Source organism: Stegostoma tigrinum, chromosome 29, assembly GCF_030684315.1.
Source record: "Stegostoma tigrinum isolate sSteTig4 chromosome 29, sSteTig4.hap1, whole genome shotgun sequence".
NCBI lineage: Eukaryota > Metazoa > Chordata > Chondrichthyes > Orectolobiformes > Stegostomatidae > Stegostoma > Stegostoma tigrinum.
Window position 1 is genome coordinate 33,926,876 of NC_081382.1, and position 16,163 is coordinate 33,943,038.

General features: G+C 38.7%; 1 protein-coding gene across 3 annotated transcripts in view; it reads right to left on the bottom strand.

The window, feature by feature from the left end:
• lrrc8aa (leucine rich repeat containing 8 VRAC subunit Aa) overlaps positions 1 to 16,163 on the bottom strand; it is a 62,014-nt gene that overhangs the window by 24,547 nt on the left and 21,304 nt on the right. The window contains exon 1 of one of the 3 annotated variants that reach the window (XM_048559296.2): positions 12,211 to 12,412. The exons of the other annotated variants lie outside the window; for them this stretch is intronic. The gene's annotated coding sequence lies outside the window, so the exon portion shown is untranslated. Of the gene's footprint in view, positions 1 to 12,210; positions 12,413 to 16,163 lie in introns of those variants that run through there. 3 annotated transcript variants of the gene reach the window in all.

Here is a 16,163-nt window from a genome sequence, read left to right on the forward strand (position 1 = left end):
TGATAAAAAAAATTGTTGCAAACTATTCTGAATGGCTACCTCTGTATTTCACTACAATTAATCTTGCAATTCCTTCAAAACTGTTGTTTAAAAGCTTTAAATCAGCATTTCCCAAAATGCAGATGCTGTGAGGATCACAGAAACAACATATGGGGTCATGAGTTCCACCTCCAAGACTAGGTCCTAAATCGTACTGAAGCTGAAGTGATGGCCAGCCAAGTATTTACTTTCTCTCCGAAGGGGAGGATTGGAACAGGGCATGAGGGTAGGGGCGTGGTTCACAAATACCCAGTGAAGATCTTAAGTCACAAATAAGAAGCTACTGCTCTCATTTTCCTTTCCAAGTGTGGCAGATGCAAGAATTCTTTTGGTGACAGCCTCACTTAAATGGCCACTACCCGAGTAGCCAGTCACATGTGTAGATACCACTTTTATCAAGGCCAAAGAGCAGCAGTCGCTTATATGATTCCTAAGTTTACGTGGGGCGAAGTGCAGAAGGGTAGTCCACAGGTAACGTGTGCATAATGATCTGGGGCAGCAGGCATCAAAAAAAAACTTTGGTTGAGTCTTCTGCCGTTGGAGAATATGGAGAGATTCATTGAAACCCACGTAAGTATATAAAAATAATACCACTTAAAAGTACATTAAACACAGATTTTCATATTTATGATGTACATTTTCATCTACAATATGACAACTTTAATAACCATGCGCTGAATGTCACTACATTACTTTATTTCTGCTTTGGTTGCGTTTTCACCAGGGACCACATTAATTTGCGAATGTAAACTGGAATCATATGAGAAAACAGATTGGTAGCTTTAAATGCTTTCTCTTGCCTCCTCCTAGAATGAACTTATTATTCACAAAAGAGCTGGGACAGAATTCAGATAACTGATTTAGAGGTCAGCAGGACTGACAATGCAAGGACAGCCTTACTATCAGCTATGAATAAAAATATTAGAAAAGGTATTCAAACCTACAATCCACCACTCCGCTAAAAACACCACTGTTTGTACAGCAGTTAGAAGTTTCACTCAACAATTAAAACTGATTCCTTTTTCTAAAAAAAATTACCTTTGTTCTTAGTTATAGAATAAAGCTAGTTAATCTACACATATCTTACCTTAATTAGGAATAAGCGCAGCAAGTTAGCTTTTCTGTTCCTTCGGTAGGATTATGGCAATTTTGGGCAAAGCAGGCTTTTCAATCAACTAAAGGCACTATGGATGCTTTGCAACTTTTTAAACTGCATATCGCATGTTCATCTACCTCACCTATGTCGGTGAGAAGCAAACAGATAACCAAAATAAAATAAAGATCCTTTAAAAACTGTTACACCCTCCATAGAGATCAATTAAAAAAAAGGAATTTCCCAGACGACCAAAGGACAGGATTTCACATCTGAAGACCTTAATGTAACAGGCAATCTAAGGTCAATATGGAGTAAACAGCAATTAATGGGCAGTTAATTGTGATTAGGGTGCAAAATATATTATCATCATTTGGAAACTTTGATTTTTAAATGGAGATTGATGGGTTTTGGCTTTAGTTTCATGGAGATAAACTTTTTTTTAAAAAATACATCATTTCCAAATAAGGCATGTGACTAAGTGGCTAGTTAGATACCAGTGGCATTGATTGAAGAGGTGTTTAAACTACTGAGCTGGTGACTTGCAGAAAAACAAGTAATCAGAAGACACTGGTAGTTTACCTCAGGTTCAGTTCAGAAGAACCAGACTTCAGTTTTATCCGAGAAGTAGCAGGAAGATTTCAGTTCAGGAGAGCAGTTTAACCTTGGCAGCAAGGTAGTTTTGTTAGGTTTGTAGAAGTTCTAGTTTGAGTAAGTTTGTAGAATTCTCTTGGTTGTCACACTGGAAGGAATTCAGACCATCAAAACTCTACAGGAGTCTTAAATCTGTTTCAGCAGAACCGCTCCAAGAGGATCCCCCTCGTCCTCACACACCACCCCACCAACCTCCAGATACAACGCATCATCCTCCGACACTTCTGCCATCTACAATCCGACCCCACCACCCAAGACATTTTTCCATCCCCACCCTTGTCTGCCTTCCGGAGAGACCACTCTCTCCGTGGCTCCCTTGTTCGCTCCACACTCCCCTCCAACCCCACCACACCTGGCACCTTCCCCTGCAACTGCAGGAAATGCTACACTTGCCCCCACACCTCCTCTCTCACCCCCATCCCAGGCCCCAAGATGACTTTCCATATTAAGCAGAGGTTCACCCGCACATCTGCTAATGTGGTATACTGTATCCATTGTACCCAGTGTGGCTTCCTCTACATTGGGGAAACCAAGCGGAGGCGTGGGGACCGCTTTACAGAACACCTCTGCTTGGTTCGCAATAAACAACTGCACCTCCCAGTCGCGAACCATTTTAACTCCCCCTCCCATTCTTTAGACGACATGTCCATAATGGGCCTCCTGCAGTGCCACAAAGATGCCACCCGAAGGTTGCAGGAACAGCAACTCATATTCCGCTTGGGAACCCTGCAGCCCAATGGTATCAATGTGGACTTCACCATCTTCAAAGTCTCCTCTTCCCCCACCGCATCCCAAAACCAGCCCAGTTCGTCCCCTCCCCCCACTGCATCCCAAAACCAGCCCAGCCTGTCTCTGCCTCCCTAGCCTGTTCTTCCTCTCGCCCATCCCTTCCTCCCATCTCAAGCCGCACCTCCATTTCCTACCTACTAACCTCATCCCACCTCCTTGACCTGTCCGTCTTCCCTGGACTGACCTATCCACGCCCTACCTCCCCACCTATACTCTCCTCTCTACCTATCTTCTTTTCTCTCCATCTTCGGTTCGCCTCCCCCTCGCTCCCTCTCTCCCTATTTATTCCAGAACCCTCTCCTCAACCCCCTCTCTGATGAAGGGTCTAGGCCTGAAACGTCAGCTTTTGTGCTCCTGAGATGCTGCTTGGCCTGCTGTGTTCTTCCAGCTTCACACTTTATTATCTTGGATTCTCCGGCATCTCCAGTTCCCATTATCTCTTAGAAAAAAAAGTTAGGCGAAAGATTAACCAGTTAAAATTGGAGCGATCTTCCTCTGGGTTTGGAGTGACTGAAAGGATATCATTGGGAAATAGTTGAGTATATACGCTAAGATATTTTAAAATTAAATTTATTATATATCCACAAGCTTTGTGTTTTTGTTCCCTTTGTGCCTAATAAAGTTATGGTAAAAGAGGCTCACATAAATGTGTTCAGTGACTAACTACCACAGTAATCAACAGGAGAATAAAGCTTATGATCTATCAAGCCATTTTACTTGTCCAGTAGTACCATCAGCTGATAAACTAAAGGTAACTCTACATTAAGTAATGCAATTGTGAGATGTCTTACAATCCCTTTTGCTGTGCACTGCACGCTGTCAGATATGTAGTACTACACAAACAATTAGCAAGTTATTCCTGGCTTTCCTGCAGGCTTAATGATTCCCAACACACTAAGTCAAGACTTCTCATGTACTTCACAAGTCATTCCACTCTGCCTGAGTCCACATACTTGACTTCTAACAACAAGGCTCACCTTGGTGAGTCCTTGTTCCTTCAATCTCCAAAAGTCATGTCCATTCTATTCTTTTCCCTTGGAACAGAAAAGTTACTCTCAAATATCCTGCTTGTTTGTTGACATAAAACGATCCTCTTCCCTTTATAGCAGCAGCTGTTTTTTCTCCTCACAGCTGCGGCTGCTTTGTCTTTTTCACTGTGGCTCATAAAGAGTTACTATGTATTAGCATGAAAACTATCATTTAATTTCAATAGGTTGCTGTTTGTAGCTTATTACCACCACAGTTCGACCTCAAGGGAATTCCTCCAAGCTGGTGTGCTTCTGGCATTTCCAATTTTACTTTAGGTTAAAAGGAGACACATTAAAACTTGAATGTACTTGATCTGCTGAAAATTCAGAGATACCAATAACTTATGAAAAGATTTGTCCCGTTGCAACTGTGTATATTTAGTAGCACTCAGACCTGTAGATACTTCAGGCTTGCAGTCCAATCAAGTATCTCTGCTAATGTCTGAGATACCTTCATGCACACTTCACTTGCCCCAGTCTGATAGAGGCAAATCTCGAAGAAAGTGGCACAAAAATATTAGTGGTACCTCTGGCATACATGTCCTCTTTTCCAGTGTCAAGTTTAAATCTGCCAGCAAGTCAAGGGGATTGGCAGGCATCGGGCAACAATGATGTTATCAAGTACAGTGCGCAGACCAGGGAGTAAAGTGTACTAATTATCCACTAGTTTTAATTACATTCAACAGAGAAGCTGTTAGTATCTCAGAAATTGAAAACAGTCAAGACTTATTCCAAATGGGAGGTGAGAGATTAGGCTCCAAGTAGTAAGCAATTAACAATTTGCAAAAAGTTGTTAAAATCTGTTAGAAGTGGCCGTTGATCAGGGGACATGTACAGGCCAGTTCACCTGGGAGAAGCTGTTAATGTACTAAATGATGAACCACATGGGTCTGATTTTCTGTTAATCATGCAGCAAAACTGTCAGCGTTCATCACTATGACTCCTCTCAAACGGACAACACCTCCTAGAGTTCAAATATGCATCATTAAATATGAAAAAAAATCCCAAAATCGCTTTTAGCAATTCAATTTCTCTCCATGGTTACCCTGTTGAAATTTCTTCAGTTTGCAATCAATTGGAAATCACTAAGTTATTGAGAACTTGCTTTTGTGTGCTGTGATTTTTGCTGTACAAACCCTTGGTAAAAGTTACACTTTGTTCATGCAGTTGCAACTAAGATTTTAGTAGCATCATAATTATACTGAACAGCTTCACTTGACCTTTAAAAACTAATTTTGTATTTATGGAAGTCAAATTGATCCATTATAAATTCCACATTTTAAAATAGGTTTTAAAATTTCTGATGCTTTCTCTTCAAGCTTCATCCCACGTCTATGGCCCAGTCATTTAGCTAAAGAAAGTGGGTTGCTCATCCTTTATAATCAAATGCATGAATGAGGTTATGTGATCTATACGCCTGTGCATTTTATTGCTGCAACAGCAAGTATTTTCAACTGTAGAAGGCTTGCATACAGGTTATTGGAATTTGACCTTTGTCACTGCTGCTCAAGCTAGCTATGGGAAAGTAGACCAGGATGAGTCACTATCCAATTTTCCTTTTTACAGGAAAAAAAATGAAAATACTGCAGATGCTGAATATCTGAAACAATAACAGAAAGTGCTGGAGAAGCTCAACAGATCTGGCAGCATCTGTGGAGAGGGAAACAAAGTTAAAGTTCGAGTCCAACATGCCTCTTTGAGGAGTTCCTCCAACACTGTTTTTATTTCCTTCTTACACATCCTAATTGCTTATTCGAACAAACTCCTGGAAATTATGATATACAGATGAACTAGAATGAGTCTTGCTAGTACACACTGTGCAATCAGGTGCTCAGCAGCACAATTAATCTATTCCAACAAACCGATGATTAAATCTTTGCTGTGTTCAAAACAAAACAACAAATTTCAAGAAAAACGGCTCCACACACAAGAGAGATAGTAGGAACTGCTGATGCTGGAGAATCTGAGATAACACGGTGTGAAGCTGGATGAACACAGGCCAAGCAGCAGAGGAGCAGGACAGTTTTAAGAAGGGTCTTGACCCGAAACATCAACTTTCCTGCTCCTCTGATGCTGCTTGGCCTACTGTGTTCATCCAGCTTCACACCATGTTATCCCGCACACAAAAGGCCTTTCAATAAATCCACAATTGTGCTCAGAGTTCCAACGTATTTCACAATGTTCCTTTTTGATGTCCTAATTGCAGCATAGCCATTTAGCTTACCCTGACAAATAATCACAGCAGTGTCTCCTGAAGCAGTACTTTAGCTACATAGCAGTCTATGTCTAAGTCTGCTTAGAACATACTAGGGATTACACCAAATTCCTCATTGATAGTACAGCACAAAAGTGATATAAAAGTGCTACATATTTTAATTTATACTGCTTTCCTAGCACATGCAATTAAACAGTTGTTGTAGTTAATATTGATCGGAACAGATTGTTTCTGGTCAAACAAATTACAGACATGCCCAAAACATCAAAGCATTAACTTGAAAACAATCCATAAACAGGTTCCATTTGGCCAATGTTAACTGCACTCCCTTCCTACAGAGGGGCAAGTACTGTTTACCAAGTACATAAAGATTTGATAAGGTGCCCATGGGCCTGCAAGTGTTCTGAGATGTTGGAGTTTCAGCACCCTTCCACTTATCTACTCAAAATGCTTATTGGCTTCCTATCACTAGTGCAACCAGGAACACCCTACTTTCTAAAGCCAACTAGGAAGAATCCCAGAGCCCAGTGGCCAAGTCTCACTAATAAGGCAGACTGGCTGATCTATTGACAACCGTGTTGTAGAATTGCTATAGACATTCCTGGTTCAGTAAGTGAATTACTAAAGCTGCAACATGGTTTTTGTTCGGTCACTGCCTGAATGCTGTCCTTATTTTCCTCCATGTCGGCATGGACTAGGATCAATTCATTCACACAAAATTCTGAATGGAACTGAAGACAGTGCAATCACCAATGGGTATCCCCACATTTTACTTTGTGATGGAAGGAAGATTACTGATGAAGCAGATGAGGCTAGCTAGGTATACAATACAGTCTGTGGAACTCCTGCAACAATGTCCTGGAGCAGAGATAATTGGCCTCCAACAACCACAAGCTTTGTGCTAGGTATAGGTCCAAAATCTTCCATCACCCAGATCTCTATTCATTGTCAAGGAGGACAGTCAAAACTAAATTAATATATGTGTCACTAAACAACTAAAAACAAGGTTGAATCCTTGCCAGAGGAGAGCAAATAGAAAAGGGTTGCAGAAGGAGATGCACTGATAAATTTGAAGTGGATGAATGCTTGCCAAAATCCTGAAGCACCAACACTGCTTTCTTAATCAATGGGCTCTTTTATAATCAATCCAGATAACGTTATCTGAAATCAACAGGCATCTTGACAGTCTTACAATCTGTCTTCAGGACAAAGGATGCACAAAGTACAGTTTCAGGCATGCAACCAACCTTGATGTTCCAGAACAAGTTTAAAGTTAACTTGTGTGCATCCTCAAACATTCTGATTTTACCTGAAAATAATGTTGCACAGCTGTCAGCTCATTCCTTGCTAAGCACATGAGTACTCTGCCCCTTAAAGGGCAATGTCACAGATTGTGTGTTCAGTGGTGAAGCAAAGGCACTTGCTGCTAAATGCTAAGAAGGTTGCTCACAGATCGAAAGATCACTTTTACAGTTAACCATTTCCAGACAGTTTAACCTAGCAGTTTGAACCTCGCCCAAGTCAAGGAGATGCCTTGGCATGTATGGTAGCAACAATAAGTAGGCAGATTTGAAATATTAACACATAACAAGCCAGGAAGTTAAAACTACTGAGTCTTTCAGATTCATAGCATCAGACTCATACAGAACAGAAACAGATCCTTGCCCCAACTTGTCCATTGCCAAACGTGTTTCCTAAACTGAACTAGTCTCATTTACCTACATTTGGCCCATATCCCTCTTCACCTTTCCCATCTGTGTACCTGTCCAAATGTCTGCTGCCACTTTCTTTGGCAGCTCGTTCTACACATGCACCACCTTCCTGTTTGGAAAATGTTGCCCCTCAGGTTCCTTTTAAATAGAGTCATACGATATGGAAGCAGACCCTTTAGTACAATTAGTCCACTCTGACCACGCTCCCAAACTAAACCAGTCCTACTTCCACCTTGAAGTGTTTTGATTTTCAAATAGCAAACTAAATGATTACAATAGTATTAAGATAGAAGCTAAAATCAAAATAAACAAATTTTAAAAAATCATAGCGATTGATATTCCAAAATTACAAAATTAGGTTTTATTAAACTGCTAAGTACCTTGGCTGGCCCTAATTTTGAACAGGCTACGCTTAGATCCTAGTCACACCCCTCTCAAAAAGATGCAACTGTTGTAAGGGATTTTAAAGTGAGATTAAAAGTGCAAGAATGGATTTTTTTGCCAAATCATAATTGAAATGGAGATTGCAGTTTTTAGGAGCCTTTACAACAAATGTGCTGGAGTCAAACAGAATCAGTGATAACAACGCCTAATTTCCACATTATTCTACTAATGTGCACACTCCCAAAGTTGTTTAATTGCAGCAATGATTGTGAGCATTGACAGGTTTATTAGTCATTACCACAACAATATCCAGGCTAATAATTTTACAGAATGTAAAAGATTAATCACAGTGTGAAGAGGGAATCATGCAGTTCACTTGACTGATTTAATGGAATTTGCTGGTCTGTTTTTGCATAAAAGGTTACTAAGTGTAAGTGAGAATGGAAGTTTCTCACCTTCAGTTTGAAAAACTTGTGTTATGTTAAGTCATAATGAACTCCCACTCAATATTGGCTAATTGTGATGGTAAATTAATTTTTAAGCTGAAACAGACTCAAAATACTTTATTGAAATTGTTAGCTAAAAGATCCAATTTTGATAATGAATTAAAATTTCTCAGTAAAAGAAATAACATAAACATGATTGCTTATTAATTGAGAATTTTGATTTTAACTTATTAATTTGATGAGGTATATATTTGGTGCTTAATGGAAGTGTTTCTAGACTCTCAAATCATATCAGATAAATCAGTTGTCAAAAAGCAGGAATGAAATTTGGCACCACGGGAAACAATCAGTACCCAGGCCAGATTTTTGGTGAACTTTCAGAGAAAGACATCAGCTAGCTGGTTAAATACTATAGCATGAGAATATACAATGTTTTTAATTGCATCCACCGCTCTTTTAAACCTGTTCTACCGTGCATTTCTACCTCTTTCCACTATGCCTTCAGAGGCAAGATCTTCAACCTCTTGCTCCTGCAATTCTGAATGCTCTGCTTAAGCTTGCTAAAAATCTCCATCTTAAGCTTCTCGTACCCCAATTCTAAACTCAGATTATATGTACAATTATTATAGTACCACAAAGTGGTTGAATTTCAACTTCAATTTTAGGGACAGCAATTGGTGTCCGCAACTTAAGTAAGAGCAATTACAGACATTTGATGAAAGAGTTGTCAAAAATGGGCAAGGAAAACAGGCTAAGGGGAAATTCAATAGATTAGCAGTGTCAGATATTTAAACAGAATATTTACTAAAGTTCAGAAAAACATTATTCCAGTCCAAACTGACATGATGCGAAGGACAAACTACCTGTGGTTTACAGGGATGGTTAAACAGTGTATACCTTACTTTTTGATTGGATACTAAATGGTGAAAACTAGAGGTAGGATTTTGAATTTATTTTATCGTAATTAAGAAACAACTAAAAAGATAATAAAGGAAAAAAAATTATAAAAATAAATTGGCAAGAAATACAAAACCAAACAAGAGCTCCTATGGGTCTGTACAAGAAAGAGAGTAGTTGAAGTAAGTCTGTGACTCTTTGCAAGGAGGAATTAATAATGGGGAAAAAGGAAATGGCTGATAATTTAAAACAATATTTAACATTGGTCTGCATAGTGGACAACATAGTAAACAAACGTAAGAGATAATGGAAGGAAAGATCATGTAACACTCTCTATTATGAGTATTTGACAAACTAATGAAACTTCCTCCCTAATGGCATTGTGGGTATAGCTAGACCAAATCGACAGTAGCTGTTCAAGGCAGCAGCTCATCACCATTTTCTCAAGGGCAATTAGGGATGGGCAATAAATGTTGGCCAGCCAGAGATGTCTACATCCTGTGTGTGAATTTACAAAAAGCTAAAGTCAGACTTTTGGCCTGCATTGAAGGGTTTCAAAGGAGCAGGCTGCAGAGATAGTTGAGACATTGGTCAAAATATCTCAGAATTGGAGTTTTACAAGCTCTTGGGAAAGTGGTCAACCTAATGAAATTGAGGATTTTTTCCCCTTAGAACTCGTGGACAAATTCACTCCTGGCTGACAGGATGAACATTTCCTCTCTGCCGGCTGCAACTGTCCCATGAGGAATAAGTTTAGACAGTTGCAGACCACTTCCTGTTTGGCATACCAAAGAACAACCCAGAAAATTGTAAATTAAATTGTTGAAGGCCACAACCTGTTTAGGAAATGGAAAACTGGAGGACAGAAACTAATCTGATGTGTGCAGTTAATGTCAATTTTGAGATAAATGCTTTAAACAAAATAATAGGCAAGATGTTTCCTTTTGAGGAAAAGCAAAGAGTCTGGTCAATCGCTCTGATATTCCAGCATCTATCATTCAAAATATACACATACTTGTAAGAAAATCAAGGAAGGAATCTCTCAACTGGTGAGAACGTCAGTAGTGTTTTTTTTCTCCCTCTCACATTGCACTGGTCTCCTGGAGGCTGGAATAAGTTCAAATGCATGCAAATCAAAACAACAGATTTCTTTACACGCACTCAGTTTAAACTTACCACAATTTTTTTTCAATGAGAACAAAAAGCCTTCAGATTCTTTTTCAAGCTAAAAAACAATTCTAACATCAACATTTTCCCATGATGGAAGTACAGCTTGGTGTCAACTGCTCCACTGTCCTCTTTTTTAGCCTGGTTTATGGAAAATAAAATTTCCGATCTAGGTGATGCCATGATTTTATTCTGACAGTAAGTAGAAAAGGAAACAACACCTTGTTTGTAAATTTGAATTATGAAACTAAAGTAGTATAAATATCTGATCAACATCTTATATCATTTTGTTTTTACACTGAAGACAAACTGCATGTGGAATTACCACTTTCCTGTGGAGATCAACAGTAATGATTTTGAAAGTCCTCTCATACACTCATGAATCTGAAGCCAGAGATCGTTCAGGTAATACATACAGTGAAGTAAGTGTAAAAGCAGAAGAAACTAACATTTATAAAAAAATTTAGGAATTTAAAAACTGAGAAGTTTCACCCTACAAATTTAGTTTCTCTCTACACAGCAAATTCCCATTATCAACAACCAGCAACGCACAACATTCCTGTCCAATGAACAGCTGCAGAGTAAGTGAAACCTTTAGTGGTTGAAAAAATAATCATATTTTCAAAAGGTTCAACTCTCAGCATTAATCAAGGAAACCTAAGACTCTACAGCAACAGACAGACAATAACAAGCATTGCTGTGGAAGCATACCAAAAATAGACATTATAAATCAAAACCAAGCTAATGGTTAAAAGTACAACTGAATAGTCCCTACATGAGCATTCACAATTAATTAAACTATTATATAATGCACCTTTAAACTTGGCAATAAAAAGTCACACAGATGGATAAGCTTCTCCTTTATCGAGGCTTGAAGTTCTTATAACAATTCTTCTGCTAATTCAATTTAAGTTTGTCTGCCAAGACTTTACTTCAACGAACGGAGCCAGATTTTCCCACACAATGTTTAAATGCGACTAGCAAAGATTCAGTGTACAACTAACAACGTGCTATTGTGTAGTGTTACATTGGCTTTGGCTCATTACATGGAAATGGATACATTAACCTCCTCACACACCCCCAGCCCAAAACTAATGGCGTCTGTCATACTCGGCTGCAAAAGAAAAAATGCAGCTATAATTTCAAGGTACGTAATACAACTGAAGAGTTTAAATAATGCACATCAATACTGTCCAAGTTACTAAGTAACGTGAACATGAAAAGAATTGCAGGAATCATTTAAAAATATTCAATCGCCATTGGTAACTAAACCATATTCAAAGTTTAAAAGAATTAGCAACTTTTATTATAAAACTCACCCAACCCAACTCAAAAGCATAAAGTTATCATGGATCAAGATAGCCAAAGAAGTAGATGCTTACAGCCTCAGTCACAGATGATACTGGTGCAGGCATGTACCTTTTTACTACTTTTCCAGTTCTTTGGATGAGGAGGACTTACTTGCACACCATTCTAGGACAATTTAGAAGCTGTTTATGTTCTATGTAAGATAATGGATACTTTAGAAACTGTGCTGCAATTATCAGTTTAAACATAATTTTTAAGGATAATAGCTTTTATGGAAACAAAACATTGTGTGAATGCAGCTGTATGGCAATATTAACATACATTAACAACAATATAGGTCACCAAAAGCCAGTATGCTGTGCTCAAAAACAGCAGCAGGTTAGAAACAATGGATAATCTACAGTTTAGTTTCATGCTGTGAACCTGAACAGGATGTCTTTGTCCCAATGTACAGTACGTATATATTAAAAATACTGACCTGACACAGATAAGTCCTTATTAAATTTGAAGCAGGTGGCATTTCTTGAAGAATGCAATAGTTTCCATTTTGATTACATGGAAGTTGATGACTATTAAACCAATTTAAAAAAATAAAACAAGACACAGTATTATTCTTTATGCTTTCTCTCCTACCCGAAAGTCTTTTTCTCTACTACTGGTTTCTGTGAACCATGCATCTCTCTCTCAGTGGGACACGCAACTGACTCCTACATCTTTGCGACTGCAGCTGTTGAAGAGCATGACCATGACCGTGTTGACTCTACAATTTTCATTTCCTCTCTAACGTCGGATGACTGCTACATATTGCTTCCACACCCAAGCTACTGAGATTCAGAATTTAGATTTGCAGTTTACCGCTATGACATTTAATTTTTTAAACTCTCTTAACTTTGAAATAGCTTTTACATGCTAAGTATGTATACACAGCTATTCATACGATACACAGTGCTTAAATCAATGCAACAGGCATAGGTGTACATTTTTTAAAAATGGCATATATTTGTAAGCAACTATGTTTTAGTCATTTCCACCTATACAAAAGATTGCAGATTCCAGAAGTGTGCATAGCAGCAACTACAGCTCCAAGAGCAAAACATCAATAGCGACAAATCCATGCTATAGGGAAAATCATTCAAGGCAAAGTAAACACAACTTACTAATCAGGAAATTATTTATTATAGTGACTGAAAAGGCATTACTCAAGAAATATATAATCATTAACAGTTTTCACTTACTCAAATACATAATTGCACATGAAATCATGACTTCTGATTTGATTTACTGTCATGGGTATCTAAATACAGTGAAAAACTTCATTTACGAGCAGTACAGGCAGATCATAGTTAGCAAGGATATACAGAGCATACTGTCAAAAAAAAAATTAGGAGGCATACAAGTTACATCGCACCGACCGTGCATGAGACAAGATCAACATTAGCAAGACAGCATTATTTGAGGTTACAGAGTCCGTTCATCAGTCTAATTCCAGCAGGGAAGAAGCCGTTCTTGAACCTGCAGGTGTGTGTTCAAACTTCTGTATCTTCTGCCCGACAGAAGATGTTGTGGGAGAGCACTGCTAGGGTGCAATGGATCATTGATGATGTTGGCAGCATTTCCGCAGCAGCAGGCTGTCTAATTGAAGTCAACGGATGGAAAGTTGGCTTCCACAATGGTCTGGGCTGTGCACACTACCTTCTGTAATTTTACGGTCCAGGGCACAGCTGTTGCCACACCAGGCTGTTATGCACCCAGATAGTATGCTTTCAATGGTGCATCTGTAAAAGTTGGTGAGGGCCCTTCAGGACACGCCGAATTTCCTGAGCTGCCTTTGGAAGAAAAGGCACTGTTGTGCCTTCTTGACAATTGCATCTATGTGGGAAGTCCAGGACAGGTTGTCAGTTATCATCACTCCCAGGAACTTGACACTCTCCACCCTCTCAACCTCAGTTCTGTTATGTAAGTGGGGGCATGGTCTCCTCCCTTCTTTTTGAAGTCAATGATCGTTCTTCAGCTTTACTGACGTTGACAGAGAGAGGTTGTTCTCATTTCAACACATCCCCAAGCTCTCTATCTTCATGGTGCATAACATCTGGGACATTCATTTGTCAATATTCAGGACCCTCAAAAGGCTTTGAAATAGCATCATCCCACTGACAGCTGCAACTGTAATGTTAACTCTGACCCAGGTGGTAAATAAAAAAGGAAATGTGTTACCTTCCAGCATTCCGAATTCAGTTACATCCCAGTGTAGTCTCAAGCCTAAAGTTTACAGTTTTTAAATATTACATAATTATGGATAGCCCAAATCACAGAAAATATTCGAGGCAAGTTTCAAGAGCACAGTGGGCACAAAGTTGATAACGTGAAAAATTTCCCATGTTGGTGAATGCCTGTTCCTCAAAACAGTTAAACTTGCCCCTTTTGATAGCTGAAACTGTTTACTGAGCAAAAAGCAATGCCATATCAAGATAATAAGCTGGTGGAATACTCAGACAAGTATAAGATACAGTTTAGCATGGATGAATCGAGATAATATTTTGGGAGTGAAAAGCACAAGGAATAGGAAAAAACTGAAGAATGCCGAGGAATCAATCCAAAGTCATCACCTAAATTATTAGAATTACATTTCACCAATGACGTAATTAAACTCCTGTGATACACAGTTGTCCATTTTCTACTGTACACAGAAATCATGGTTGCAGAAAATTTGATTAGCTAATTCTATAAAGTACACCTTGTTTAACCTTTAATTCTGTTCTACCGCCCTTCAGTTTTCCCAAAGCCCATATTTAAATAACTGGTCTCTTCACAATGAGAGTCTAAATTACAAATTACTTATCACCATGATCCCTCTGTGCACTCTTCAGTGTTTTCTTGTTCTTTTTGATAAAAGCAGAAAACACCCCAGAAGCTAATCTGTCATTTCTCTTTAGATATTTTTAGGACCAGCTGTGCACTTACGTGTCTTCAGTTGTTTCAAATATCCAAAATTTATTTTCTTATTCTTTTCATTCAAGGCATTCTTTTAACAAGTTGAAGCATCTAGTATTTCATACAATATTCTAAATATGACTATCAAGAAGTGGTCTTGGGTTAGAATAGTCTGTTAATTTGGAATTAAATGACTGTTTGATGCAGGCCAGATATCTGCTTCACATTAATTAAAGACTTTATGGACAATCGAGAACAATATATTGGAATCCTTTTTCACCTTTGCCAAAAACCCATTCACGCTAAGCCCGTGTCTTGCTTTCTTTCCGTCCCAATATACAAAAAAATCCAGGATTGTTCAGGCATTCATTAATTCAAAGTTACCCGGAAATAATTTCTTGTCCAAGTACAATCCATTCCTCAAAGTCTATTAACTCAATTTTTTGATGATTCAGCTTTTTAAATTAAAAAGACTAAATGTCTACATTGCTGCACTATTAACCTGAACACAACATAATTAGACAGGACTCAATTTGCATTCTTAGGGTAAAAATACAACCTTGAGTAGAATTTGTTTCCCAGATTCTAACATGATTAAATAATGACCAGGCCAGAAAATAAATAAAGCTAAATTTAAAAAATACACATCTGCCAGATTTTTTTTTACCCATTTGAGGGATATGGGCATCAATGGCAGTTATTGCCTGTCCCCAGTTGCTCTTGCGAAGGTGGTGGTGAGCTGCCTTTTTTCAACTGTTGCAGTCCACCCGCTGTGGGTTGACCCACAGTGCCACTGAGGAAAGAATTCCCGAATTTTGACCCGAGGACAGTGTAAGAATGGTGATACACTTCCAAGTCAGAATGGTGAGAAGCTTGGAGGGGAATTTGAATGTCCTGGTGTTCCATATATCTGCTGCCTTTGTCCTTCAAGATGGAAGCGGTCGTGGGTTTGGAAGGCGTTGTCTGAGGATCTTTGGTGAATTTCTGCGTGCAGAAATAATTGGGTGTGTTCTATTAAGTGGTATAGATGTGTTATGTTGTATCAGAGAAATATACAATACCACTTGGGAGTGTTCTTGCTTATAGATGGAACAGAAGTAGACAAATGAAGTACTTAGTGGTGAACCCAACAAGTTACATTAGTTAGAGATTGTTTCCACGAGGCTTGGGATGGAAACGATAGGGATAACAAAAGTGGGACGGAGATACCATGGAAAAAAACAGGGTGGAATGTCATGTGACAGGGATGGCCTTGGAGGGGTTGGTGAGAGGGTAGAGTTGAGTGCTTGGCAGAAAGCTGTGGGACAATTTGATACAAATTGTTATTCAAATACTATAAATTGCTCAAAATGAAGACTCACTGGATTTGAATGAAAAATGCTTTAGAAAAGATGTTATGTGAATTAAAAGAATAGATCAGTGTTGAATCTATGGACAATGACGAAAACATTTTATATCCTCCAGATTTTCGATATGTTCCAACTCCAATGGGCATGCCAC